At 45.7% G+C, this 26,562-nt stretch overlaps 1 protein-coding gene and 1 long non-coding RNA gene across 6 annotated transcripts in view; one reads left to right on the top strand and one right to left on the bottom strand.

The window, feature by feature from the left end:
- LOC146859369 (uncharacterized) overlaps positions 1–26,562 on the bottom strand; it is a 245,347-nt gene that overhangs the window by 6,823 nt on the left and 211,962 nt on the right. For all 3 annotated transcript variants that reach the window (XR_014980097.1, XR_014980099.1, XR_014980098.1), the window contains one exon: positions 26,239–26,503. This is a non-coding gene — a long non-coding RNA (uncharacterized LOC146859369). The remainder of the gene's footprint in view (positions 1–26,238; positions 26,504–26,562) is intronic.
- LOC146859370 (sterol 26-hydroxylase, mitochondrial-like) overlaps positions 1–26,562 on the top strand; it is a 139,929-nt gene that overhangs the window by 14,586 nt on the left and 98,781 nt on the right. The gene's annotated exons all lie outside the window — the stretch shown is intronic.

Here is a 26,562-nt window from a genome sequence, read left to right as displayed (position 1 = left end):
AGGCCTCAGCAGTGCACACGTGCAAGTGCAGAAAGGGCCGCTGATCTCTAAACCGCCATGCCCTATTATTAAAGGCAGTTTCAATCTCCCTACCCTATTATGTACTGGGGCCTTTTAGGGGAGGTCATGCTAATCATTGGGGTACCCTATCCCATAATGTACCCCACGTTTTCACTGTATTCTAAATGTTTTCAACATAGCACTGGCCCAGGGCCTTGTTAGGCAGAGCCCAGGGACAGCCACAGTTAGTTACCACCAGTCACAGTCAGCGAAAAAATGGAGGGTGTCCAGGGCACAAAGATGACTTTACAACAATATTTAACTTACCGACTCTGGATACAGTGGGATCCATACACTAGAGATTTATAGGCAAGTAAAAGGTGCCAATTACGATCTTTAAACAATTTAACAAGTTTTTAGGGTTCAGAGCACATGCACTGGGGTCTGGGTATCAGTGTACAGAGTCCAAAAACCAAGCGCATCGGCTAAACAAAATGTGTGTGACCATTCAAAAAGAGGAATTTTCCTAAACATCCATAATGTGTTTTTTTTCCATAGTCTGTCGCTTCTTTTTCGGACAATTCCTTGCACCGTCTCATGTTCGAGGGTGGCTCCTCCGCTTAGGTGGTGGAGCGTTGCCCCACTGCTCTGCGAGCAGCAGAAAGGAAAACTAAAATGATAATAACCAGCGTTATCATTTTCGTTTTTCGTTTCCCGGGGTGGGGCTGGACTCCCAGAGCAGGGGCCAGGAGGAGGAGTGGTTGCTCCACTCTAAAGTGCGCATAACTATTTGGCCGGCCCTCTCGGGCATTGCAGCCTGGGTGCAGAACATGCCCAGGCTCCCATTCTCCGCCTGAGTCCCGAACCACGGCGCTCAGACCAATCACAGCACTGCATTGCAGTGTTGCAATTGGCTAGGGGAGTCAGGAGCCTGGCCGCGAGAGGTGGTGGCGAGCGGACTGATTGGCAGCGGCTGGCCTGAACGTGTTTAAAAAAAATATATATATATTTTTATTTACTAGCCCCCTCCTCCTCCCCCTGCCCCGCCACCCCCGGTAAATAACATCCACCACTGCTCATGTTCAATATTGATTCATGTGCCCTGTTCTTAATGTGTCCAATGTCTTGCACCAAATCCGCATTCTTCCTTATTTTTGCTCTAACCGCCCTCTGGGAACCTTCATTCTGAAATGGTACAGGCCTTTTACTGGCCTCTGCCCAGTCAAAGCGTTGACATTCTCCCCTCCGGGCAGGAATGGTTCCAAGGCGCTTCCACCCACATTGATGCCACTCTGTAAATTTCTTTTAAAAAGTGCCTCCGGGTACAATCGCTCAGAAATGATCTCAGGACTTTGACCGACAGTCGAGGCCCCCACCACTGTCATTGTTTATCGGTGATTATTGTCCCAAGCCTGTACTTTGTACATGCATTATGTCCACATGAAATAATAACATGTTCCAAGCTCTGGAAGTCGGGCTGTTGAACCTGCTCCGGATAGGTGGGCAGGCTGCCGGGGCAGTCTTTGTGCTGCCAACAGACTATCAATGCTTGTCCTTATCAGCTCAGCTGGAGTCTGTCTGATTGGGTCTCTGGCGCAATCCGTTCTTATGAGGTCATATGTCGCAGTCCATCTCATGGTGCTCTTCCTTTCAGGGACAAGGGTGAAATGTGGCAGAGCCCATCTCCTATCCCCAGCTCAAGGGCCAGGGCCCTCACTGTCTGTTTGAAGTCAAAGGGCTTTATTAAAGAAAGGTTGTAGGAGCACAGCTGGAAATGACTTAATTACCGTCAAGCAGTGCTTAATTTGAACCGGTGGTTTCCGATGGTGGCACAGGTGTTGTGTAATATTTGGTATCCCCTCGGTATCCTGTATCTCCTGCTCTTCTGCAGACTCCGGAGCTCTTGCCTATTGGACCTCTCGGACATGCCACAGCAGCCCTGCCCAACCCAGGAGAGGCAAACCTCGGCTCTAGCTGGCAGAGGCAGCTGCGCACCGGTCCAGCAGCTGTCTGGAATCCACACACCTCTCTGCTTAGTGCTTACTGGGACACTCAAAAAGGGTGTCTATAAATAACTGAACTGTTTCATTTGTTTATTCCGCCATGACCTCTGACTATTTGAAGGGACAGCCTCAAGGTATTAACTAAATGTAAAACAAAGGAGAAAAATGAAGGGAGATCTCGAATGCAAAAAGAAACGAAAACATTACTTTAAGGAAATTGAATGAAATCAACACGAGTTAAACAGAATTAAAAGGAAGAGGAAAGCATCGTAGTAACGGAAAAAGCAAGGAGATAATGCAAATATTAAAGAGGGATCAAGGAATAATTTCAGGATTGAAAAAGAACGCGAGAGAATGCATGACAGGCAGATGGAAAAAAAGAACACTTTGGCTTGTTTATAAAAAACATATTCAAAGCCTTAAAGATACTAAATGAACAGACGCAGCAAAGGCATTCCTTATTTGCATGTAGACATGCGCCTGGTGGTTATATCTCATATGACACCTCTGACTCCATATTCAACCCAGAGGTGATTATGCAACAAATAAGCACGGACAGCCGGCCAAGGGTCTGCCTTGGCTTTTAGAGCCCGTGCACGAGCTGGACCTTGAAAATGTTTGTATTAACATTTGGAAGTTTTGACATTAATAGGTCACATGACAGCGTTGCACTGAGAAGTACTTATGAAAAGTGATAGTTTCTTAAACATGGATTTAGAACCATTTCTCCCCCACCCTACGCTGGTGACAGTGCCTTGAATAAAATAAGAGGCAGGACAATTGTTATGTGAACCCTGTCTGCGTCCCAGATCACCACCAAGCAACATTATGGTCTATTAAATCAAACACAGTAGGTTTTTGTGCAGCTGGTATTCTGAAATCATGTATTTGAAAGTGCTTGTGAAATGTAATATATGCCTAAGATAACAACATTTAAACAGGGAAGCCATGAATTATACAGCTTTCTGGTTTAACTTTGTAAAAATCAGTCACTAAATGGGTTTGATTTTGTCTTCTTATTATGTTAAGGGATTGTTTTTACCTCTTTGTGCACTTTTCTACAATTTCTGTTTAACACAAACTCAACCCTAAGGCATTGGAGCGCTTTATATCAGCAATATTTACATTAAACATGGTCACTTTTTTTGGCATTGAGTGGTAAAGTGATTTGCCCAGAATCCCAGAATGTTGAGCAGATGTTGGATTTTGAACCTGGTTAGCCAGTCCTAATGCTGACGTCTCTGGCCGTAAATGTCAGGGCAGAGCAGAGACGAGCAGAAGGGTAGAGCATTTGGTGCCTGCTTCCTGTGTCCTGGGTCACACAAAGCTGCCGATGTTTCAGCTTGCTTATGTATGACCATTTTATAATTTCAGTGGAATTATGAGTGAAATTCATCAACATTCTTGTGAGCAAAATCAAGCAATGAAGATGATGGAAACATATATAAATATCAGAAATGACACCTGTTTGAGCAAAAAGAAACTCTAAAAAGATCTGAAAACTGCTGGAAAGTACCGGAAGTGGAAGGGCATTAGTGACCTTGCAACGTGATCGTAGTTCAACAAATGTGTAACCATGATATTATCAGGCTGCAGGATTGCTGACGTGAGCACAAGCAGTAGGAAAATATATTTTATAAAAAACGCAAATATGAACTGTAGCATAAAGTACAAACAAGCTGCAATGCTGATTTCGACTACGTTCGGGCGCCGGGTGCACACATGTGAAGGTCAGGGAGTTGGACCTGAGCTGATAGCTATAGAGCAACATTTAGTTGTGCCAAGGTAGGTGAACTGCTTTCCAAAAGTAGCCTTATAATGTGTTACATTTTCAGCCATTTATGACATTTCTCATCCAATATAAAGTGGCATTCTGGGACATGTAGATTAACTTTTCTTTGTACTGTTGACTAAAAAGCCAGACCTTACTGAAGACGTTTGATACGACAGATTACGCAATGATAAATAAAAGTTACTGTAAAAACAAGAAGCCTTGGAAGGTATTCCGTTATTGAAACGTGATGCTCTGCACGTTGTGTACTCGAGAGAGCCTATTTGTACATGTTGCTGACATCGTGCATTGTGGCTAAATCTTTGGTTCCTTCAAGCATGCGTATCCTTTATTCTGAGAAAGAATTTACCCAGAATGTTATTATTGCTCGTGCATGGACCCTTATTACCGAATTATCTCCTGCTAGGTCTGTTATTAATTGGAGTGCCCCGTTCTCCCTTCCTGCTCAAATAACCTCACAGATGGGTCACCGCCCTTATATAGGTGCTACTGCTTGCAACCCTTGCTACATCTGTGGTGTCTCTCACGTTTCTAGCGGTTGCAAAGGGATCCTGCTTTTGGGGGGCCTACACATGTGTATGAACTAGCCCAGAGTTCTGCTGACAGCTTCCGGGCTGGGGACCCAGTCCTCCACAGTGGCAGGTCTTGCCTCTCCGAGGCGAGTAAGAGTTCCTCTAGAGCAGAGTTCTTCAATCTGTGGGGTGCCCCCCCCCCGGGGGGTGGGGGCACACTCCACCCTAAAATCTCACCTCTTATTGTTTCCCACTGTCCCACGTCGCAAGTACGTTTGCTTCCTGTATTTCTTCACCCATTTCAAATGGGGATTTTGGATTTGAGATCTCGGGCACAGCAGCCAATCAGCACATAGGAACCACACTAATGATGTTCCACCAATGAGGGGGACAGCATCTTAGATGGCAGGAAGTGCCGCGAAATTTGCATGCGTAAAGCTCCTTCCTACTACTATTTTTTTGTAGTGTGGCACTACTGCCCTTCTGCCGTTTGCTTCGTGCTTGCTGCCTTTTCTTCCTCGTTTCTTCTTTGTTTGCTGTCCTTTGCCTGTCGAGGTTTTCCTGCATTTTACCGCCTTGCTGTGGAGGAGTTTGCTGCTGATGCACTGGCGTTCTACTGCTGGTCTCTTGACACCTTGGGCGATTCTAAGTTACCAACAGGTAAGAGAAAATGGCTTTTGTAATAGAATTTCACCCTAATATATATACAGCCATTTGAACACACTGCTGGGCCATTTAGTGCTGCCCAGTTTTCGAAGTCTGGGGGAAGGACTGGGGTGGAGGGGGCGTTTCAGCGGTCACAGAGGGTTGGAGAGGGGAGGGAGCAGAAATCGATGGGACGCGACATGCCCATGCTTTTATAATTTAAAGAAAATCTTTGCTTCCTTTCTGCAGTGGCGGCTGCTCCGCTATGGCGGAGGAGCTTCACCCCACTGTCTTTTAGCAGTGTGAAGAAGAAGCATGGAATGATAATAACTCTAAGTTATTATCATTTTATGCTTCCCGCTGCTGGGCGGGCCAGTGGGCGGGGCTGCTCTGCTCTCGGAGCAGGGCAGGGAAGGAATGGTTTTCCTACTCTTAAGAGTGCAGTGACTGTTCGGTCGTGCCTCTTGGGCTGCCCAAACTAGTCCTACTCACTTTCCCTGTTCTACATGCAGATTGCATTACAGCCTGTATAGAGAACAAGCCCAGGCTCCCATTCCTGGTTGGTCCAACCAGGATGCTCAAAACCAATCACGGTGCTGCATAGCAGCATTGGGATTGGTCAGTGGGGCCTGGCTGTGCTGCTGTCGGAGAAGAGCAGGAGCAGAGACACTGGACCCGGCGCAACAGTAAGTTTATTGTTTGTTTTTTCATTTTTAAAACTATGCGGGACCCCAGCGCAACCACCCCTTTCCTGCCCCCCCCCCCCCCCTCCCACCCTGTCTGTGGACTGTCTGTCTGTTCGCTTTTGGTTTCATAGCAGAGGAGACTCCGTCCCTCCCACTGCAGCTGAAGCATTTCAGCTCTAGGAATTAACCCCGTCCTGGGACGGATATTTGTTCACAGAAAGGAGGCAAAGTTTCTTTTTAAATTGCAGAAGTACTGAGAGACTTGCGCATCAACCTGAGACTGAACAGGGTGCTATTCTTTCCTTTGGTTGAAGTTTTTTTCTACTGTGTATTTTGAAATGCCAATAAAAGATTTAAACATAAATTGCAGAAGTATGGGCATGTCGTTCCCCCATCAAGGGTTTCCTTCTGAATTTCAATAGTACACATTTACATACACTGCAATGTTGCCAGTTCATTGTGCAGCTGGACTCGAATCCTTTTGCTCACCACACAGAAACGTTTTAAGGCATTGGCATAGTGGGCTCTGGCCCTCTGCCCCAGCCTTTCAGGGGGACCCCTGATAGAGACCGCTCTGTTTTTGCCCTGTTGGCCTTGAATAATTCCTTAACAGATTCTTGTAATTGCTGTTTTTCTTTCATTTCTTTTTAATGTGTGAGAGTCTATTACTATTTGCAGAGAAATGTTTGTTTCATACAACAACCATAAAGTTTCTTTTAGATCAAAACAGGTCCTCACATAAGAGAAATTGGAGTATGTCACAGATATTATTCGCTGTAAAATTAGTGGGTGCTGCTTTGTTAAAACAGTGAAAGCACACATCACCATCTCTGAATATTAGATGTAAACACATTTAGAATTTCTACCATAGTGCCTGTGCCCCGTTATTAACCTGGCTAAAGAGGGTATGGCAGAGCTTAAAGTGTATCATAAACTCAAAGCTGTTCTGAACAGGGGCCCTCAAATAGTTTTGGCCTAGGGCCCCCAAAATCCTTAAGATGTTCCTGCACCACAAAGTCTATCGGACAACATTGCTCTGAAGTAAAATAGGCAACATCATTCATGTTTTATTTGTTCTATTTTTGTAAACATAAACCTGATATGTGTCCTAAACCCCCACTGCTTCAAGCAAGCATCTTATCGTACCACCAAAGAATTCTCAATGAGGTGTTCGTTCAGCACTCTCTCTGTGGAGTTTCACCTTTGTCTTTGGATCCATAACTGGTTGGTGGGCAATTATCCCATAATAGTGTTGCCTAGAAAGTTTGTTAATGATTTCTAGAGCAGAATTGTTCCTCGTGAACCAGATTCTGAGCACCTTGACTTCAACGTGACTCTGCGGATCCTTAAATAACCCCAAGGAAAACAACCCTTTGAGAGTTGAATATTAATCTCAAGTGAACATTTGCTGGGCCATAGGCAATTACGTATAAAATTGATTAAAGTGTTTTTCCATTTAAACCTTAGCCTCTGGTGTTGATGGCAAAACCCCAAGAAACCTTTATGCAAACATGTTCGTTTGTTAATATCAAGCTGGACACATCATTTTTTTTCAAATCTTTATGTGAAATTGTAAGTGCCAAAAGCTATAAAGAACTTTTTTCCAGTTTTTGTGACTACTGGCGCCGCTAGGCAACTGCATCTTCTGCTTTTGCAGCTGTGCTCTCCTACGCACTGTGCTCTTCTGGACCCCATATTTTGGGGGTTCCTAATATCAATGAGCAGGTCCTTTAGGTAGTACATGGGTTTAACTTTGGGGTTGTTGGCTTTTTTGGCTAAAGAAATTGGGGATTATACCTGAAGAATACTGTGGCAGTAAAATGCACCTTTTAAAACCATTAACTTTAATTATGTATTAAGTTTCCTCGAAATTTATGCTGCACAATGCATCGTTTGAACTCATTTTTTTAATAAACCAATCTCACTTACCATACCCCACCCTCTTTGTGTTTGTGCTTTTCTACTGTGCTCGTTCACATGCTGTACTTGGATTGATACTTTCCGCCCCATCACATTTACCGCGAGTTTGTTAGGCAGTTTCACAGGTGGGAGAAGGGTAACCAAGCCCATGTAAATTATCAGTAGGTTGTTACATTTCCAATTGTATTTGTTAAGTTTGCTTAAAATACTCCACTTACCACAAAATTATTATTTTATCCAAATTTGTTTTAGAATATATCAGATATTTTTTAAAGATTGTTTTGAAACTACAAAGTTAAAAACCGGCTGTACCTCATGCATCTGTAAAATTGCAGTCATGTACTATTCATTAACATGCAGCTTCGGAATTTTGTGTCTTAGGTTAAGCACACATTTGACATGGATCGTTTTCTGCTCCCTTTTCTGGCAGAGTGCTCAAGCGAAAGGCTGAAACAGAAACAGATGGAGAGAGAAAAGCTGCAAAAACAAGGAAATATGATCCCTCATATTTGGACTTCGGTTTCACCTGCATTGTTGTTAGTGGAGAAAGTAGACTACAGTGTGTGGCTTGTGTTGTGATCTTAGCTAACAAAGCCAACCAAACTAAGATGTCACTTTGAAACGAAACATTCGAGCACTAGCAAGTAAAAGCAGAGATTTGTTTGCCAGGAAGTTGCAAAGAGCTCAGCAGAAAGAAGCAATGAAACATTTGGTAAATACTGCAGCAAATACATTAAAAGCATCATACCAAGTAGCATACCCCATTGCCAAAAGCAAAAGGCCCTTTGTAAATGGAGATAAAGTGACTCTCGTAGCATTGCTCGACGTGGCTAGGACAATGCTTGGTGAAAAAGCAGCAGAGAAGTTCAAAAGTATACCCATCTCAGACACAACAGTTTGCCGCCGCATCCCTGACATGTCAGAAGATATCCATGGACAGCTTATAGCCCGGTTGAAATCAAGTTTGTATGCTTTGCAGTTGGATAAAGCAACTGATGTGTCAAATGATGCTAATTTAATTGATTATGTTCGATACGGTTTTGAAACACTATTATTGGAAGATTTTTTTTATTTTGCAAGCCAAACAAGGGGCGAGCAACAGGATCTGATTTGTTTGACATTATCAATGACTTCCTGAGTTTCCATGGCTTAAAACGGGAAAACTGTGTTGGAATCTGCACAGATGGTGCTCCTTCAATGTGTGGTGCTAGGGCCACCCTAAAAGCTAATGTGTTGAAAGTGGCTCCACATATTCTGTGAACCCACTGTGTGATGCACCGGGAAGCCCTTGCTGTTCGAAACATGGACAGTGAACGTGAGGATGTGCTGAATTCTGCTATAAAAATAGTAAATTTTATAAATACCCGTCCCAGAAGAGCTCGTCTTTTTGCAATTTTATGTGTAGAAATGGGAGCTGTGCATGATGGCTTGCTGTTTCATACAGAAGTGTGGTGGTTATCCCGGGGGAAAGTGCTGACTCGAATCTTTGAATTAAGGAATGAAGTACGGCAGTTTCTTCTGTGTTTGGATCCCTGAAAAGCAGAACAACTATGCAATCCCCGTTGGCTTGTGCTTTTAGCATACCTTGATGACATTTTTGAGAAATTTAATTTCCCTGAATCTGTCTCTGCAAGCAGCTGAAATCACTTCTTTTAGCATGAATAAAAGAATAACTGCATCCAGGAAGGAGCTGGAATTATGGAGAAGAATAGTTGAAGAGGGCCTGTTTGAGCCACTTCCATGTTTAGCAGATGCTCTTGAGGAGACTGAATTTGAAGTTCTAGGTGCTGCTGAGATAATAAATCAACTGACGTCTCTCAGGGACAGTTTACAAAATTATTTTCCTGAGGACAACGATCACTTCAGTGACTGGGTCTTTCTACCATTTCTGGCAGAGGTGGGGAGCCATCTCCCGATCCGCATGCAGGAAGAATTGATTGATCTCCAAAGTGACCGCGCTCTGCAGATGCAATTCAGCAAAGTCCCATTGGGAGAGGTTTGGCTGAAAATGTCTGCAGAACATTCAGCTTTGAGAGAAACTGCTATCAAAACTGTTTTGCCTTCCAGCTCATCATATTTATGTGAGATTGGGTTCTCAGCGCTTGCGGTATTAAAGACTGAGTACCATTCAAGACTGGATGTGGAGCACAACCTGAGGATGGCAGTAGCAAAAATCCATCCACAGATTGACTGTCTCTGTGGTAAAAAACAGGCACACCCGTCACATTAATGTTGGTGGTGTTCTTATCAATCTGCCAAATTGTGTTATATGTGTAAAATAAAGCATCCTAGTAAAAACAATTTGCGCTCTAAAATTCTGATTTGAACTGTGTAATAAGCGGAGGGTGGGGTTTGGCAGCTGAAGATGGTGGTCGCGTGAGCCTGCAGCTCCACACCAGCCAGCAATTTACCCTGATATACCGGAGGTAGCCGGGGCCCAGACACCTGACGGAGGATATCCCGGGGGCTAGGAAGAGCTCCGGAGTAGAGTTGGGATCATCCGCTGCCCAGTGGATCATGAATAACCGAGCCTGAAAGGAGAAGCTCCGGACAACACGAGCCCAAGACGGCGGCGTAGATTCTGGAGAAGTGCAGCTGTGCGGGCGGAACGGGGGCAGCAAAGGTCCTCACATATGAGAAATTGGATTATGTCACAGATATTATTCGCTGTAAAATGTGGACTTACACCTTTGTCTTCGGATCCATAACTGGTTGGTGGGCAATTATCCCATAATAGTGCTGCCTAGAAAGTTTGTTAATGATTTCTAAAGCAGACTTGTTCCTCGTGTACCAGATTCTGAGCACCTTGACTTCAACGTGACTCTGCAGATCCTTAAATAACCCCAAGGAAAACAACCCCTTTGAGAGTTGAATATTAATCTCAACTGGACAGTTGCTGGGCCATAGGCAATTACGTATAAAATTGATTAAAGTATTTTCCATTTTAACCTGAGCCTCTGGTGTTGATGGTAAAACCCCACGAAACTTTTATGCAAATATGTTTGTTTGTTAATATTAAACAAGCCTGACACATCATTTTCTCCAAATCTTTATGTGAGTTTGTAAGTGCCAAAAGCCATAAAGAACTTTTTTTCCAGTTTTTGTGACTACTGGTGCCGCATAGGCAACTGAATCATCTGCTTTTGCAGCTGTACTCCACTATGCACTGTGCTCCCCTGGCCCCCATCTTTTGGGGTCCCTATTATCAATGTACAGGTCCTTTAGGTAGCACATGAGTTTAAGTATCCGTGGGCTTGACTTTGGGGTTGTAGGCTTTTTTGGAAAAAGAAATTGGGGATTATACCTGAGGAATACTTTAGCAATAAAATGCACGATTTTAAAACCATTATCTTTAATTATGTATTAACTTTTCTCAAACTTTATGCTGCACAATGCATCGTTTGAACTAATTATTTTCATAAACCAATCACACTTAGCATACCCCACCCTCTTTGTTTGCGCTCGTCCACTGCGCTCGGTCACATGCTGTACTTTGATATTTTCCACCACATCACATTTACCACAAGTTTGTTAGGCAGTATCACAGGTGGGAAAAGGGTAACCGAGCCCATGTAAATAAATAGTAGGTCGTTGCATTTCCAATTGTATTTAAGTTTGCTTAAAATACACCACTTACCACAAAAGTATTATTTTATCCAAAATTGTTTTATTTATAATATAAGAAGAAATTGTTTAAAGATTTTTTTGAAACTACGAAGTTAAAAAAACGGCTGTATCTCATGCAGCTGTAAAATTGCAGACCCGTACTATTCATTAAGATGCAGCTTCGGGATTTTGTATCTTAGGTTAAGCACACATTTGACATGGATCGTTTCCTGCTCCCAAAAGATGGCAGAGTGCTCAAGCGAAAGGCTGAAACGGAAACAGATGGAGAGAGAATCGCTGCAAAAACAAGGAAATATGATGCCGCCTATTTGGACTTCGGTTTCACCTGCATTGTTAGTGGAGAAAGTAGACTACAGTGTGTGGTTTGTGGCGTGATCTTAGCTAACGAAGCCAGCCAAACTAAGATGTCACTTTGAAACTAAACATGAATCGCTAGCAAAAAAAGGCAGTGATTTGTTTGCCAGGAAGTTGCAAGAGAACTCCGCAGAAAGAAGCAATGAAACATTTGGTAAATACTCCAGCAAATGCATTAAAAGCATCATACCAAGTAGCATACCACATTGCCAAAAATACGTGTAGAAATGGGAGCTGAGCATGATGGCTGTTATCCCAGGGGAAAGAGCTGACTCGCATCTTTGAACTAGGAATGAAGTTCGTCAGTTTCTTCTGTGTTTGGACCCCTGCAAGGCAGAACAACTATGCAATCCCCGCTGGCTTGTGTTTTTAGCATAGCTTGCTGGCATTTTCGAGAAATTAAATTCCCTGAATCTGTCTCTGCAAGGAGATGAAATCTTTTACCATGAATAAAAGAATAACTGCATCCTAGACGAAGCTGGAATTATGGAGAAGAATAGTTGAAGAGGGCCTGTTTGAGCCACTTCCATGTTTAGCAGATGCTCTTGTGGGAGACTGAATTTGAACTTTCAAGTGTTGTTGAGAAAAAAAAAATCACACTGACTTCTCTCAGGGACAGTTCACAAAAGTATTTTACTGAGGACAACGATCACTTCAGTGACTGGGTCTTTCAACCATTTCTGGCAGAGGTGGGGTGCCATCTCCCGATCCGCATGCAGGAAGAACCGATTGATCTCCAAAGTGACCGCGCTCTGCAGATGTAATTCAGCAAAGTCTCATTGGGAGAGTTTTGGCTGACCATGTCTGCAGAACATTCAGCTTTGAGAGAAACTGCTATCAAAACTATTTTGCCTTTCGTCTCATTCTATTTATGTGAGATTGGGTTCCCAGCACTTGCAGTGTTAAAGACTGAGTACTGTTCATGACTGGATGTGGGGCACCACCTGAGGATGGCAGTAGCAAAAATCCATCCACCGATTGACTGTCTCTGTGGTGATAAACAGGCACACCCGTCACATTAATGTTGGTGGTGTTATCATTCTGTCAAAGTCTGTGTTACATGTGTAAAACAAAGCATCCTAGTAAAAACAATTTGCGCACATTTTATCTTGGAAAATTGTGTTTTGAGCTGTGTAATAAGCCTCTCACCCACTCACAAACATGCAGTTTACTAAACACTTTTACTGTGTTTAATATTATTTGCTGGATATGGCCCAGGACATGCGGATGGCAGTAGATTATGTAGTGTACCAGATTCCAGAAATTTCTTTCAGGTGGTGCGGGGGGGGGGGGGGGGGCGGCTGACATCTAAAAAGAATTCAGCTGTGGGGGCTCGACCTACAAAAGTTTGAAGACCTCTGCTGTAGACCATCAAATGGCACCAGACTAGGTTACAGTATCATGCACTTTGCTCCCTCAGCACCTACACTGACAGAATGAGGAGGTGCTACATTACACCGAGGGTTTGAAAGCAGAGGCCGTATGCACTGCGCCCCCTCCCAAGGATTACTTGTCTTTGATTCCTTCTTCTGTGCTCACCCCGAGGCCTCCGCAGTGTATTGCGGCACCACAGTGACCAAGATCTCATCAGGGAGCCTTGCCCAAAAGAATAGGTAGCTTTATGAAAGACACAAGACCTCGTACAGAGGAAGAGTTTTGAATTACAAAAGGGAATGACATTACAGAAAGCTGCCAGGCTCTGAAGCTGTGAAAATCACGTATCTTGGGGCCAGGCTGCAGTGCTAAGGCACCAGACAACCACTCCGGCGGCCGCCGTGAGTAAGATGGAAGTCGGTTCGGGTGATCATTACGCTGCTGGGTCCTGTCCGGCCCTAGAGGTACTATGCGGTGGGAGTTGCAGCACTGGTGGCAGGTTCCTAGCTGTTCAGGCAGGCTTCCAAAGTTAAACAATGCTACACCTATGGTCTGCAGGTGCGGGTCTCACACAGTGTGCCCTGCAAGACTTTCTCAGCAGCAGCGATTGGGCAATGCACTTGTGACGTCCTGAGTTAATCAGAGGTCCTGTGCCAGAGTGTCTGGTTAATATCATGTTATACTTTGTAGGCAGCTGAGCGAGTTGATCCCCAAGCATGCCACAGGCACCCTGCTGCCAGCGAACAGGTTTTACTCTGTCAGTGTGGTTTAATTAGCAGCGCTCCGCTCTGGCTTGCTAATAAAGGCACTATATTTCAGTGAAGAAATGCAGACCACCACACTGAAATGCCTGATGAATGGGCTTTGTGCAGTCCTCCCAGTGAGACAAAGGGGGATTAGGTGTTGGCAGACTTGGCCAGCCTACCAGGTAGATCTGTTCCCTGCCCACCTACAGTTCAAAGGACTGTCTCCAGCACACACACTAAGGAACCTGGCACTGGCATTTTTTCACCCCTGACGTCTTGGAGCCTTGGTAGGTTAAGGGAAGAACATTCCAGAACCAGATGTGGGGGGTAGCATGGGGAATTTCCCCACTTCAAAGGCTGGCACTAGGTATAAATAAAGCACCTCCAGAACACCTCTTCAGTACACTTCTAAACTTGTAGAAGACTTTAGAAGGACTTCCTGGACCCCTAGAAGACCTCCCTGCTGCTTAAGGCCTTCCTTTGTTCCCGGGGGTCTGCATTGCTACTTCCAGAGGACTGCCCTGCTGCTTGAGGAAAGCCTTGTTCCCCAGAGGACTTCCCTGGTCTGCCTTGATGCTTGAAGGAGAATTGGTCCATCTCCATGAACGCAGGACCACCAGACATGAGACCTAGGGATAGTTGGCTGGCCTTCTGTGTGAGCTACAGGGGCATCCTGGTTGAATAGTGATCCTCTAACTATCTTAGGGTGAAGGGATACCCAAAGATATTGGAGAAGACGCCTCACTCACTTATTGTGACATGCTTCATCATAGGCGTCTTTCCACACCCAGCTAAGATGGTACTACCTGGGTGGACTCAACCAAAAGATTTTATGGGGTTTCTTATATAACATTTTGACTGGCCATTCAGGGAAATAGATGAGTGACATTAAAAATACCTACAGGTATACCCAAACCATATGTTTATTCATATGGTACCTGGGGTACTAGATAAAAAATGTGATACAAAAGAACAGGGTTTTTTTTTTTTTAACATTATTCATTCAATTATACCCGCGTCAGATGCCATCTTACCTGGTTGTGGAAAGACGCCTATGATGAAGCCTGTCGCAATAAGTGAGTGAGGCGTCTTCTCCAATATCTTTTGATATCCCTTCACCCTAAGATAGTTGAAGGATAAATATTCAACCAGAGTGGGACCCTTTACTCTTTTGTTCCTCTTTTGTTCCTCTTTCTTTTTGTCATCTGAATATCTATAGCAGATGTACAGACGCCAGCAGTTGCCCTTTGTGATGTGATTGTATCTGGGAGATTGCAACTGATCTGCTTGTCTCACTCTCTTGTGAATAAGAGCTACAGGGGCACAACAAGCCCCAGAGACCTTGAAATCTGCACCTCATCTTTGCAGGAGTGAGTCTTAATCCCTCCACCACCCATTCCCCCGCCCCCATCAAATGGTGCCTCCCAGGTCCTGCTCTCTTGGAAGGGGTGTTAAAGGTCCTGCTCCTGCCTATCCCTAAAATGTGGGACTTCTAAAACTTTTCACTGAAAGTACTAGAAGAACTGACAGAAGACAAGGAGCTACTCGACGGTCGATCCGCCCAAGGTGCATTGCCAGTTGGTCTGACTTTGCAGTAGCTCCTGCTACGTTTTTGTACGCAGAAGCAAATCCTGTTACCAGGACCTCTCAGTGACAGTGTCTGGCCTCATGGAGCCCTCTTGTGTTACAGCTTGTATCTCTGTCACGCTGTAGATTTATGGTTTCCAAAAAGTTGTCTAAGTCTGAAGGTAAAAATTTTCACCGGGCTCAATGGTGACCAGCTCCCCATTGATGGTGACAAACTCCTCAGCCTGAAAATCCTGCTTCTTCTGCTCAGAGCTTTTTCCTGCCATTGTCAATGGCTTCATCGAGACTTCGTCCAGCGCTCCCTGGCGATGACGACTTCTCTTTTCATGCAGCCTTCTGCCTTGCCCCAGTAAACTCACCTTCTCTTGGACCTTTTCTTAAATTTTTTTTTTATCTCAGCCTGAAGTACAGCCAAGACCTGGTCCAATCCACCTTGTGTATTTGACTTCTGCTCCATCATGGTCAACCTTAACTTTTGACTTTGTCCCAGTCTAACGCAACCAGATATGTGCAGTGGCATTTTGATATTTTAGGTGCTAGATTTCACTGAAAACTTTAAAAAAAAGTATTCGGTTGTACGGATAGGATTTAATTTTGTTTTGGTGTTATTCAAAATTGGGTTGGATTTTTCTTGTTTTGTGTTTTCACTTTATTACTGTTTGCAGCATAAAAACTTTACCCAGTGACTCTAAGTTAAGCCTGAAAGCTTTTGCGCCAAGCTGCCACAGGGCTAAGCACAGGTTATTTCAGTGACTTTTGTGGTTCATGCTGACAAGGATTGTGGTTGATGCTTGAGTAGCATTTCATCCCACTTAAACAATAACCCTATTTCTTACAGTATTGTAACTCTGTGTTTTAAAAAGACATTCTACCTCTGCTTCTAAAGAAGCAGGGCAATGACCTGTCCATAGTCTTACACTAAAATATGTTCTTCATTACAGCCTTAAGCCAACCTGCTTCTTCCTCATTGTTAGAAATGGGGTTTCTGGTTGTCAGTGGTATTCACCCTGTCCAAGCAGGAACCACAGTCCCATTCAGGGAAAGTGTAGTACACACTTAAAGTTTACCCATGTTTACTCTCTGGTAGCTTGGCACAGAGCAGTCAGGCTAAACTAAAGAGGTAATATTTAAAGTATTTGTGCACACACAAAGTAACACAGCGAAAATATCACAAAAGTACTCCACACCAGTTTAGAAGAATAGCTAATATTTATCTGAGTAAAACAATCACAAGTCAAGATATGAATTTTTCAAGATTAACTCAAAATGCAGTGCTTAGAAGTCAACAACCCCAACTGGGGCTATCTAGTTGCGTTGGACCAGGGCGAATCAAAAAGTTCAGTCCTATCGCTATGGAGCGTGGGCCGTAGACAGGAGTCACGCAGACCTGCTGACAGTTCCTTGGATGCGTCGATGCTTGGAGTCGATGCGATGCGCAATAGAGAGGATGCATCGTGGGTGCAGGTGATGGGTCGGTGCTGGAGGAAGTGCAAGGTCGTTGAGGTGTTGGAACTCTGGGACGAAGCATTGCCCTAAGTAGGTGATGCGCCAGATGCGGATGCGAGGCTTTGGTTTCCAAAGGCGGTGCAGCGCCAGTGATGTGTCAATGTCCAGAGTGCAGTGAGTTGATTTTGTGGTGTCGTAGTTGAACTGCTGGGCTGCAGGCGATACATCGGTCGACAGCCATGCAGGGCCGGGAATGCAATGGGGTCGGGCCGGTGCATCACCAGTGATGTGGTGTCCGATACTCGCAGAAGCGGGTCTTTGGAGGTCCTGCAGCAAAGTCCAGGTCGTTGCATTGCGTTGGGCACATGATGAGCAGTGTCCATGTCTTCGGTTCCAAAATGACTCTTTGGAGTCGTAGTCACGGACGGTGGGGCGTGCGGGGCCTGCCCAGGACATGATGTGCTCTGGCCCCCCCAACTGAAAGCCCAGATCTTTCAGCTTCCATTATTTGATAAAATATGGTTAAGCTTGATATTTGTGACAGTGCACGTGATCTGCGGCATCAACTCTGCCTGCATTACCAATACTGAAACTGAAAGAACCGTTGCTGTCTCCAGAGTAAGAGAGTGAGGCAAGAAGACAGACAGAAGCAAGGGGGGGGGCTGGGCTCTGGCTGTCGTGAATGATATTAATATGACTTATGAATCCTCAGAACTGCCTCTCTTGGAGCCTCACTACCATCAGTGAGGGCACTGCATGCAGGCAAGAGGATGACATGCAAAGTGAACACACTACTTCTGAGCCTCTTTTATCTGTCCAGCAGAGACCGGGATGGTAGAGGAGTCAATCATGTTTGAAAGCATAGTAAAAATAGGCAATTGCCCAAAGCCCACACAGGAGGGCCACTTGATATGTGGTCGGGTCAGTCCCACGGCACCCATTTTCTATGTAACAACTGTTTGTTTTAATAGCACATCTAAAAAGAGATTGAATAAAATACTGTCCCTGACCCTCTGTTATAAAGCCATTGGAAGGGTAAGCATGTTGGGCTGCGTATGTGCACTATGTTTCTATTAAAGGTGCAAGACGTGCACATTGTGTTTCAGTCTTTAGACAGGCTCATTAAAGAGCCAGAACTACAAGACGATGGAAGAACAGTGCACATGTACACGGGCCTTATGAAACCCTCTCTCACTCTGCGGATCTCACGCAAATAGTATACTTCAACCAGCTCTGCCATCAAACAGTCAGACAGGCATCTTTGACAGCAGTAGCAGTAGGATCCCAGTCAGGCTGGTGGGTTGGGGTCTTATACCAGCTTGAGCAAGAGCCACGCTTGATATCTTTTCATTTTACTTCCCTATCTTGCATAGAACCTCTGTACAGCTTTCTCTTGAGACACCAGATATAGACACTTACACAAAGAAAAATATGGACAACCATGCACACAGACATAAAGCCACCTGTAAAGACAGAACCACAAACATAAAGGTATCCGTGCACACAGACCAACATGCAGTATATATATATATATATAGTAACAAATACCACCCATGCAGACAGACTAACAGATACAGGCCCTATGCATCCCTGCCAACAGTCTGATCAATGTGTACCCATGCAGCTGTATGTAGACTGCCTCTGGTAGCAGTTTCATCTGGAAGTGGTATTTAAAAACCTTCAATAGTCATTGTTTCTAAAGGATGGAGCCGTTGTTTTAAAAGAATGCCATACTGGTAAAGCGGAGTGTCGGTTTAAAGTTAGAGGTTCCTATCTAACTTTATCCATCTATGGATTTAGATTTTACAAATACCTAGAGCTAAAATCTCTTCTCTGTTTTACATGTCATGGATGGAGAGGGTGCAGTCTTTCCTGTCAATGAGAGAAGGTATTTATGCTTGATGCTAATCAACAACTATACAGACACTCCTGCACACAAGCGTTCAGCACACACAGGCTCCATGTACAGAGACCAACACCCATACATACCATTTTGTTCTGCAGAAGGCTCTGATATCCCCATGTGCACATCTACCAATGGACATTAAGCATGTGCACATCAGCCTGTGCTTACTGCTCAACATCACACTATGTCCTCCAATGTATACCAGTCTATGCCTCTTACTGCCAATCACCCTGTCCTCCTAAATGCACAACATCCATTGCACTTTTCTGAGCTGAAGCATGCTATCCTGCACTTCCATCTTGCAGAATACTAGTTAGTCCTTTGCTGCATATCATCTTTGAGCCTTTGTTGCACATCCCACTATGCTCCCCTGATACACAGAGCTGTTGCCCCTTTCTCTTGGTTGCCCTCATGTTCTTCTATAGCATTATGTGAGAAATTGCACCAGTTCTGATGTTTCTTGGATTTCTGGTGCTTGTCGCAGGGCGATTTTAAGGGCTGGGCAAATTGGCCGATTGCCCAAGACCTCCAGTATCCAAAGGGCCCCCTGGTAAAGTGATCAAGATAGCCAGAAGAACAGATTTCTGTTTGCCTGATGGGCATTCTCACTTCAGAGAATCTTGAACCACATATAACCCACCGTAACCCTCATGCTCCCAGGTATTTTGTGGTAATTAAGTTAAAGAATAAACTTTCGTTCTTAGGTCTCTTTCGATCATCATATCACCTCTTCTATCTTATCACTCTCTCGTTACCCCTCTACCAAACCCTACATCATGTACCTCTATACAAACTCCCTGTCTCACTGAATCAAAGAACACCCTTGTGGGGCCTATCTCTCCTCTCCCAAGTGTCCCCCCTCCCCCCGCTCACAGAAATGCAGCAATACACAAATCTGTCTGGGAAGATTCCTCTACCGCCTCATGTCTTTACCATGCATGCCCGGGTCTTCCAAAAGGGAACCCAAGGTCCTCCATTACAGACACACTTGCACTCAGTGCACATGCACATACACAGACACAGCACACACACTATCCAGCACTGTTGCATCTATGTATTGTGCCTCCACAGGGACCTATATACCCAGCACACACATTCACCATGTACACACTGCACAACGCTATTTCCTTCATGTACTGTCCTTCTCGTGGTTACACATACACCCAGTACATGAATTCACCATGCATGCACTGCACAGCACTACCATCATGTACTGTTCTCCTCGCAGGTACACATACACACCCAGCACATACACTCACCATGAAGCAATGCTCAGCACTGCCCTATCCCTGTATTGTACCCTTCCCAGGCACACATACACCCAGAGCCGAGTCACAACTCTTGCGCTGCGTAGCACTTCCACATCTACCTGATGTAGGGTAAGGGTGAGTTAAGCACACAGCGGCAGAACTTTTAAAAAGGTGAGTGAACCTATAGGCCTCATTACAGTTACAGGGTAAAAAGTACCTGTTCACTACTGCTGATCACTACACGGTATACTGCCACCACCGCGTTGTGCAGCTTAACTTCTGGTGAAGGAAGTAGCCTTCCACCACTATGATGGTAGCGCTTTGGGACCCTCAAGACCACAATCCGTGAGACAGGCCTATGTCATGGCATGCACGTGTGATCCTATGCCAGCAAATGAGCCTATGACCGCAAAATTCAGCAGTAGGGATCCAGACAACAGTACAGTTGGGCACTCAGGGTAGGGGTACACGTCCATTACCATGCAGAGGACTTTACGGCCCCAACAATTTTCTTTTCAGAAATGATACAAAATGCTGATCTGGTATTTTGTGATATTTTTTTGCATGAAATGCTTACTTAAATTCATTTTCAGGGTCCATTTGACACTAAAAAAGTGAACAATTGCATGTGACGTGAACAGCCACCCATGTTCTATTCGTTCACATTGCTACCGTGCTCCTACAATCACATTTTTAAATAAATGAACACTGAATATGTAACATGGTGTAATAGTGGGCATTTTGTGGAATAAGTCTGATGTGAAATGCAGTAAAGTTTGTGAGATTATGCCCCTTCAAACTAAATGTTGCCCTTTCCTACCTTTAACCCACATCGATAAAATGAGCACCCCCGAGTTCATTAACAGTACACATTGCCATCAGTATCAAGAGATCACTCTGGGAGTCATTGTGCACTTTACAAAGCATATATGTCCATACTGACCTTCTTGAGATACTCTAGCCACAAGCTCTGAAACCGAGATGGCTCACTTTATAGGGATTCATGCAGTGAATCATTAGACGTGTTCCAATTTTACTCTAATAGTCTAAAGTTGTACAGAACTGCCTTAGCACACAGTACCAGACCCTCATATTGACATGAAAATAAATGGAATGATTGGCAGGCTATGCTCAGCCTATCACATATGCACTATTTGTGTTGTATAAATCGCTGGCACACTAGCACTCTGTTAGCCCTGGCACTGCCAATCACTCTGTAAGAGATACAGGGCCTCCAACATGGCTGGAAGAGAAACCCAGAGGTATATTTGCAAGGGATATCACAGTCCCAATTCATTTGTGGTAATTAAGTTAAAGAACCCAGCAATGTTCTGGTGGCGATATACCCTTCTCAATATTTACATAGCAGCGTTCAGCCACGTTTTGTGGCTTAACGCTGCTTTGTAAATCAGGCCCCTTTACATGCATCACTTGGCGTGAAAGAGGTGTGCAATGGGTTTTGCTGTGGGCGTTCAACCGTAACACCCATTGCTTTTGAGGCTGCCCCAAGAGCAGGCGTTAGAATGACAAAACAAGGAGAAATACTTTTATTTCACCTCATTTTTGCTTGGCTTTTTCATTCTGCAGCACACACAGAAATAGTAAAAATGCTATTCATGATTGTTCATGTGCAGGAAGGTGTCTCTTCCTGCACATAAACAATCATTAAATAATTACGATATATGAATAATGACGATGTGCTACTTCTATGTGATCTGCATTCTGCAGCACACATAGAAGGAACACATTGCAATTAGTGATTATGTAAAGGGAGGGACGCCTTCCTGCACATAAACAATCATTCCCTGCTATGCAGGCACGCTTGCACTATGGTGCAAGGGTGCCTGTGTTGGCATTAGGCAGCTAGATTTAGCACAGCACTAGGGAAAATACAGGGGTGCGCTCTTTTCTTGTGAATATGGCCAGCCATGCACTTTGAAAATGTCAGAGCGCTATGCTGCCAAATTTGACGCATCTCCGCACTCTGAAATTTTCTCGTAAATATGTCCCCAATTGAGAACCGAGAGGCAACCAGTTTTTCAAGACTCCACATGGTCAGTTTACAAGTTTACAGGTGTGTGTATATATGTATGTGTATATATATATATATATATATATATATATTCCATACTATGCAGCGTTGTGCTGCACATTTTTAAGTATCATTTTAACTCATTTGAGCTACAGAAAAGTTGCAGCTAATGTGGTTACTCTATTATTATGCAGTATTTGCAGTACAAACAGAATAGCATAATTCCCCTTGCTATGACCATTCAGCAATCTGCTCATTCAAAAAATCCTAAGCATTCTAATTCAAATCAATGCCCATTGCCAGCTGCACCATGAGAGAAAAACTTTTCTCCCTACAACACACAGAAAGTTTGCCACATAATCCTAGTACTCCTGACAGTGTTAAAACTCTGCAGAGTAGTTTGGGGCTATTGCTATAATGCACTGATCTATAAAGTATTTCCCATAGGTATATGTGCATGAGTGTGCCCAATTGTGTAAGGGATAATGTACACACTTTGTTTTGCACCATTACCAGCATAGTCCCTAAAGTCCGAGCGGCAGTGTTTTTTTTTTAAGATGCTGAAAAAGCGTTTGATTTGGTGGATGGAATTTTTTGGTTGCAGTCCTGAGACACGTTGGTGTCGGAGGTATTTATAAAATTGGCCAAAGTCTGTATGCAGAACCAGTGGTCCAAAAGGGGGTGGTGATGGACGGAGCATCAGAACCAATCAAACACTCACACCCTGTCAACAGATCTGGGTTTGATGGATCAAACCCAGATCTGTTGACTGGGTGTGAGTGTTTGATTGGTTCTCATGCTCCGTCCATCACCACCCCCTTTTGTACCGCTTTGTTCGCCATAAGTTGGCAGGGTATGCTCAGACGTGAGTCCCTTGCTCACTTTGCCACTGGATTCAAACAAGCCTGGCTGAAGACGGCTGAAATGCCAGAAACCGGTCCTAGGAAGCTTGTTTCCGGTCCAGGGAAGGCATGGCTTGGCAGTTCGGGCTGGACTGTTCCCATGAGGCACAGGGTCAGACTGATTTGCATATGGCCATGTCTAAACTGGGGTGGCAGAGTGGGCTAAAAAATGGTGATGGATCAAACCCAGATCTGTTGACTGGGTGTGAGTGTTTGATTGGTTCTCATTCTCCGTCCATCACCACCCCCTTTTGTATGCAGAACCAGTGGCACGTGTCCGAGTGAATGGACTACTATCAACACCTATCGCAATCACGAGAGGCACTAGGCAGGGCTGCCCGCTATCTCCGCTTTTGTAAACATTGGTGGCAGAGCCACTAGCTTGCGCCATGCGACACTACCATGAGCAGCGCAGCTTAATATTTCCACATTATAACTTAATAATATCCGAGTATGCAGATGACACATTACTGTTCATATGCGATCCAGATCGAAATTTAACACCAAAGTTGCGAGAGGTGGAGAGATTTGGCAGCCACTCAGCCCTGCGTATAAATTGGAACAAGTCACTTAAATTTCCTCTTACCTCTAATACTGCCCCTACACAGTGCAATATCCATTGACATAGACTATGGATCTCATGCGTTATCTGGGGGTACAGGTACACACCGACTCGGAAGTGGTATTGCAGGAAAATTATAGGCGCGCAGTACAGCGACTCACAGATATAATTGAGAAATGGATCCGACTGCCACTATCACTGCTGGGGCGCCTTGCATTAATGAAAATGATTTTGCTACCGCGATTCTTATTTTCTTTGTGAACATACCGATCCTACTACCGAAGACGTTCTTCTGCAATCTTCACTCTTTATTTATCTGACTGGCTTGGGTAAGCAAACAAACCCTTGTCCAATGGGTGACATTGGTAAAACCCTATTCCTCAAGTGGGCTGAATGCCCCAGACTTTGAGGCGGATTGTAGTGCAGCGCAGCGAATCCACGTATATTACTGGAAACAGCCCAAAGGAACTACCTCACTTGTAGTTGGAGAGAAATGAGGTAAGCCCTCTCCCCTGTCTGCGATCCTTGCTAAGCAAAGCACAACGGCGGTTCCATATCATTGACCCTGTCGGGGTCACTAGACACCAACTAAGAAAGACTGCTGATGCGCAGAAGATCACATTCCTATACTCCCCGAAATTGCCAGTCGAGTGGTGCAGCTGGTTTCCTTCAGGGGAGGAAAAAGCAGTTCTAGGCACTACACAAGCTAAACATAAGGTGCATGGGGGACTTGTTCATAGACTGGGTGGTCAACACCTGGGAACAGTTGCAAACACAAACACCAGAGACATCATGGCTTACTAAATATCACTATCCCCGCGTAAGACAATCGCTGCGTGCACTACTGGGAGAACAGATGTTAGAGCCACAGGAGCTAACTCTACTGACATACTTATTGCAGGCTTGCTCCCCGCAGTGCGGGATCTCAACACTATACACCTTGGCGAGGACATGAAGCAACCTGGCGCAGGTTAAGTCATATCAGGAATGACGAGAAGAATTGGGTGTCGATATTACAGAGGAACAGTTGTTGTTGGCTGATGTTTGGCTACTAAGTCTAATACACTTCAAATACCTTAACGGAGGGAGCGTGGCCAACCGTCAGGGGAAATGGCCTCTTCTTGAGGTGGCTCCGTCCGAGCGCGCCCGTTCTCTGCGATATCCATCATAAATTAATCCGGCAGCTGGTATAGTGCTACTCCGGTGTGCAGCTGATGACCCTGGGGACCCAATGCTGCAATCCCGGTGACTTTCCATTCAGGATTCGCGGAACTACCGCTGATTGCAAGTTTGGCCTGGGGAGGTGGCGCCCTTCTGTCGATGCGGGCTGCGCAACACGACGGCCCGCGGACTGGATCTGGCGGACCTGTGGGGCTCCGAGGACTGGAGAGCGATCCCGGCAGCTGGGGTCTGAAGAATCGTGTGCTCCGGCGTCTATGAACACAGCGCCTGACCTGGGAATCTGATACGCCGTAATTCCGGAGCCCGACCGGATTGCTTGCTCGCCGCCGGTTGCTGGGGACTTCGCCTGCCTCCTTTGGCAATCCCGGTGAATGGCGGCCCTTCGATCCATTTCCCGGCCGGGGGTAGTACCTGGGGCCACCAGTGCTGTTTGGGGGTGGGGTGGCCAACAACCGAACAGTCTGCGGCCTGGGGCCCCTCCCCCTGGAGTGAAGTGACTCTCTTTCTGGTGTGACTCCCCCCTCTGGGCCTCCCGCCTCCCCGGTGCTGCACTGCCTGTGCCCCGGCTGGGGTCCGGTTCTCTTTGAAGGCTGAACACACCCGGGACATAGGGACTGTCCTGATTCTCTCCGCAGGACCGGGGAGAGGCACATTGTGCAGCGGCCAGCTCGGTCCCCTGAGTGCTGTTGGAGGGGCTGGGCCCCCGCCTTATCGGGGGGCCGCGTGGACATTATTGGGCCCTGCAGGTCTTGAGCCCTGGAAACAGTATCACCTTTGGACGCTGCGGAGCGGGATACCTTATAGGGGGTGCCTGAGTGTGCGGCCAGTGCCTATCTGTGCTGGTGCCCACCGCTCCTCATTGTTTTACAGGACCAGGCTAGCTGCGGCTCGTTGGACGTTCTAATTGAGCGCAGCCTACACGCAACAATCATCTACCCCTCGCTTTTCCATTTCCTGACGATGGCGGGTGGGCGCAGCTCAAAAGCAGCAGTGCAGGCCAAGCTGACTAAATTTGCCTGAGATGGTAGCCCCGGCTCGAGTCTGAATGAGGGACCAGATGCACCTGTGAAACCGCTGGTCGGTGGGAAAAAGACAGAGTTGACGCTGCAGGACATTATGGAGGCCATTACGATGGTACGCACTTCATTGGAGTCGCAAATTGATGTAATGTCTTCGGAAGTGTCCCTTATTCGGGCAGACATGCGCTCGATGAACTCAAGGCTGAAGGATGTGGAGGTAAAGATGAGTTCTCTGATTGAAGACACATCTGACCTGCAGGGCAAGATGGAGGCCATGGCGATCCACGCGACGAAACTGGAGGCTCAGCTGGACGATTATGAGGGGCGCTCCCGGCTAAATAATGTCCGTATACTCGGAGTACCGGAGCGGGCAGAGGAGCCATCTATGGACCTCTTTGCGGAGTAACTGATCACAACTTATCTGAAACCGACTGGCCTCTCCAGTTTCTTTTCTGTTGAGAGGGCTCATTGCGTGCCGGGCGGCCGGCTGCGGCCCGGAGCTTCCCCGCGGCCTTTGCTGGCCAGGATCTTCAATTTCCTGTCGGGACTGCCGGTCCCGCTGAACTACTAAGATGGCCGCCGTTCGCTCAAGCGCATGCGCGGAGGGAGGTCAGGTGTGTTAAAGCCCGACCTCCCTCGACTGCTGACGCTTCGCGCTCTTCTGAACTCTTCAGCATTTCTGTTTCTACTTACCTTAGTTTCCTGAGCCTGCTGTCTCCTCGGTGGTCCTCGGTGCTCGGAGCAGCGTCGGGTCGCGGGCCTTCTTCCCCGGACGTCACCCGCGTAGCCTCTCCGAATCGGCATTTCAGCAGCGGTGATTGCTGTTGGTCCTAGGCCTTTCTTGACGGCGTCTTCCTCATCGCGCAGGCGGTCTCCTCACTCGGCGCTCCAGCAGCAGTTCCTAATGGCGGTCCTGGTAGGGCTGTGGCAAACTTCCTCCGGGTGGAATTTAAAATACCTGCAACGCAAAACAAAGAAAGACACTCTAAGTCATTACGGTAACAGCGCTCCTGCCAT

This window comes from Triturus cristatus, chromosome 3_2, assembly GCF_964204655.1.
Source record: "Triturus cristatus chromosome 3_2, aTriCri1.1, whole genome shotgun sequence".
Lineage (NCBI taxonomy): Eukaryota > Metazoa > Chordata > Amphibia > Caudata > Salamandridae > Triturus > Triturus cristatus.
Note: the sequence above shows the minus strand (reverse complement) of the source record. Positions and strands in the feature narration are given on the sequence as shown.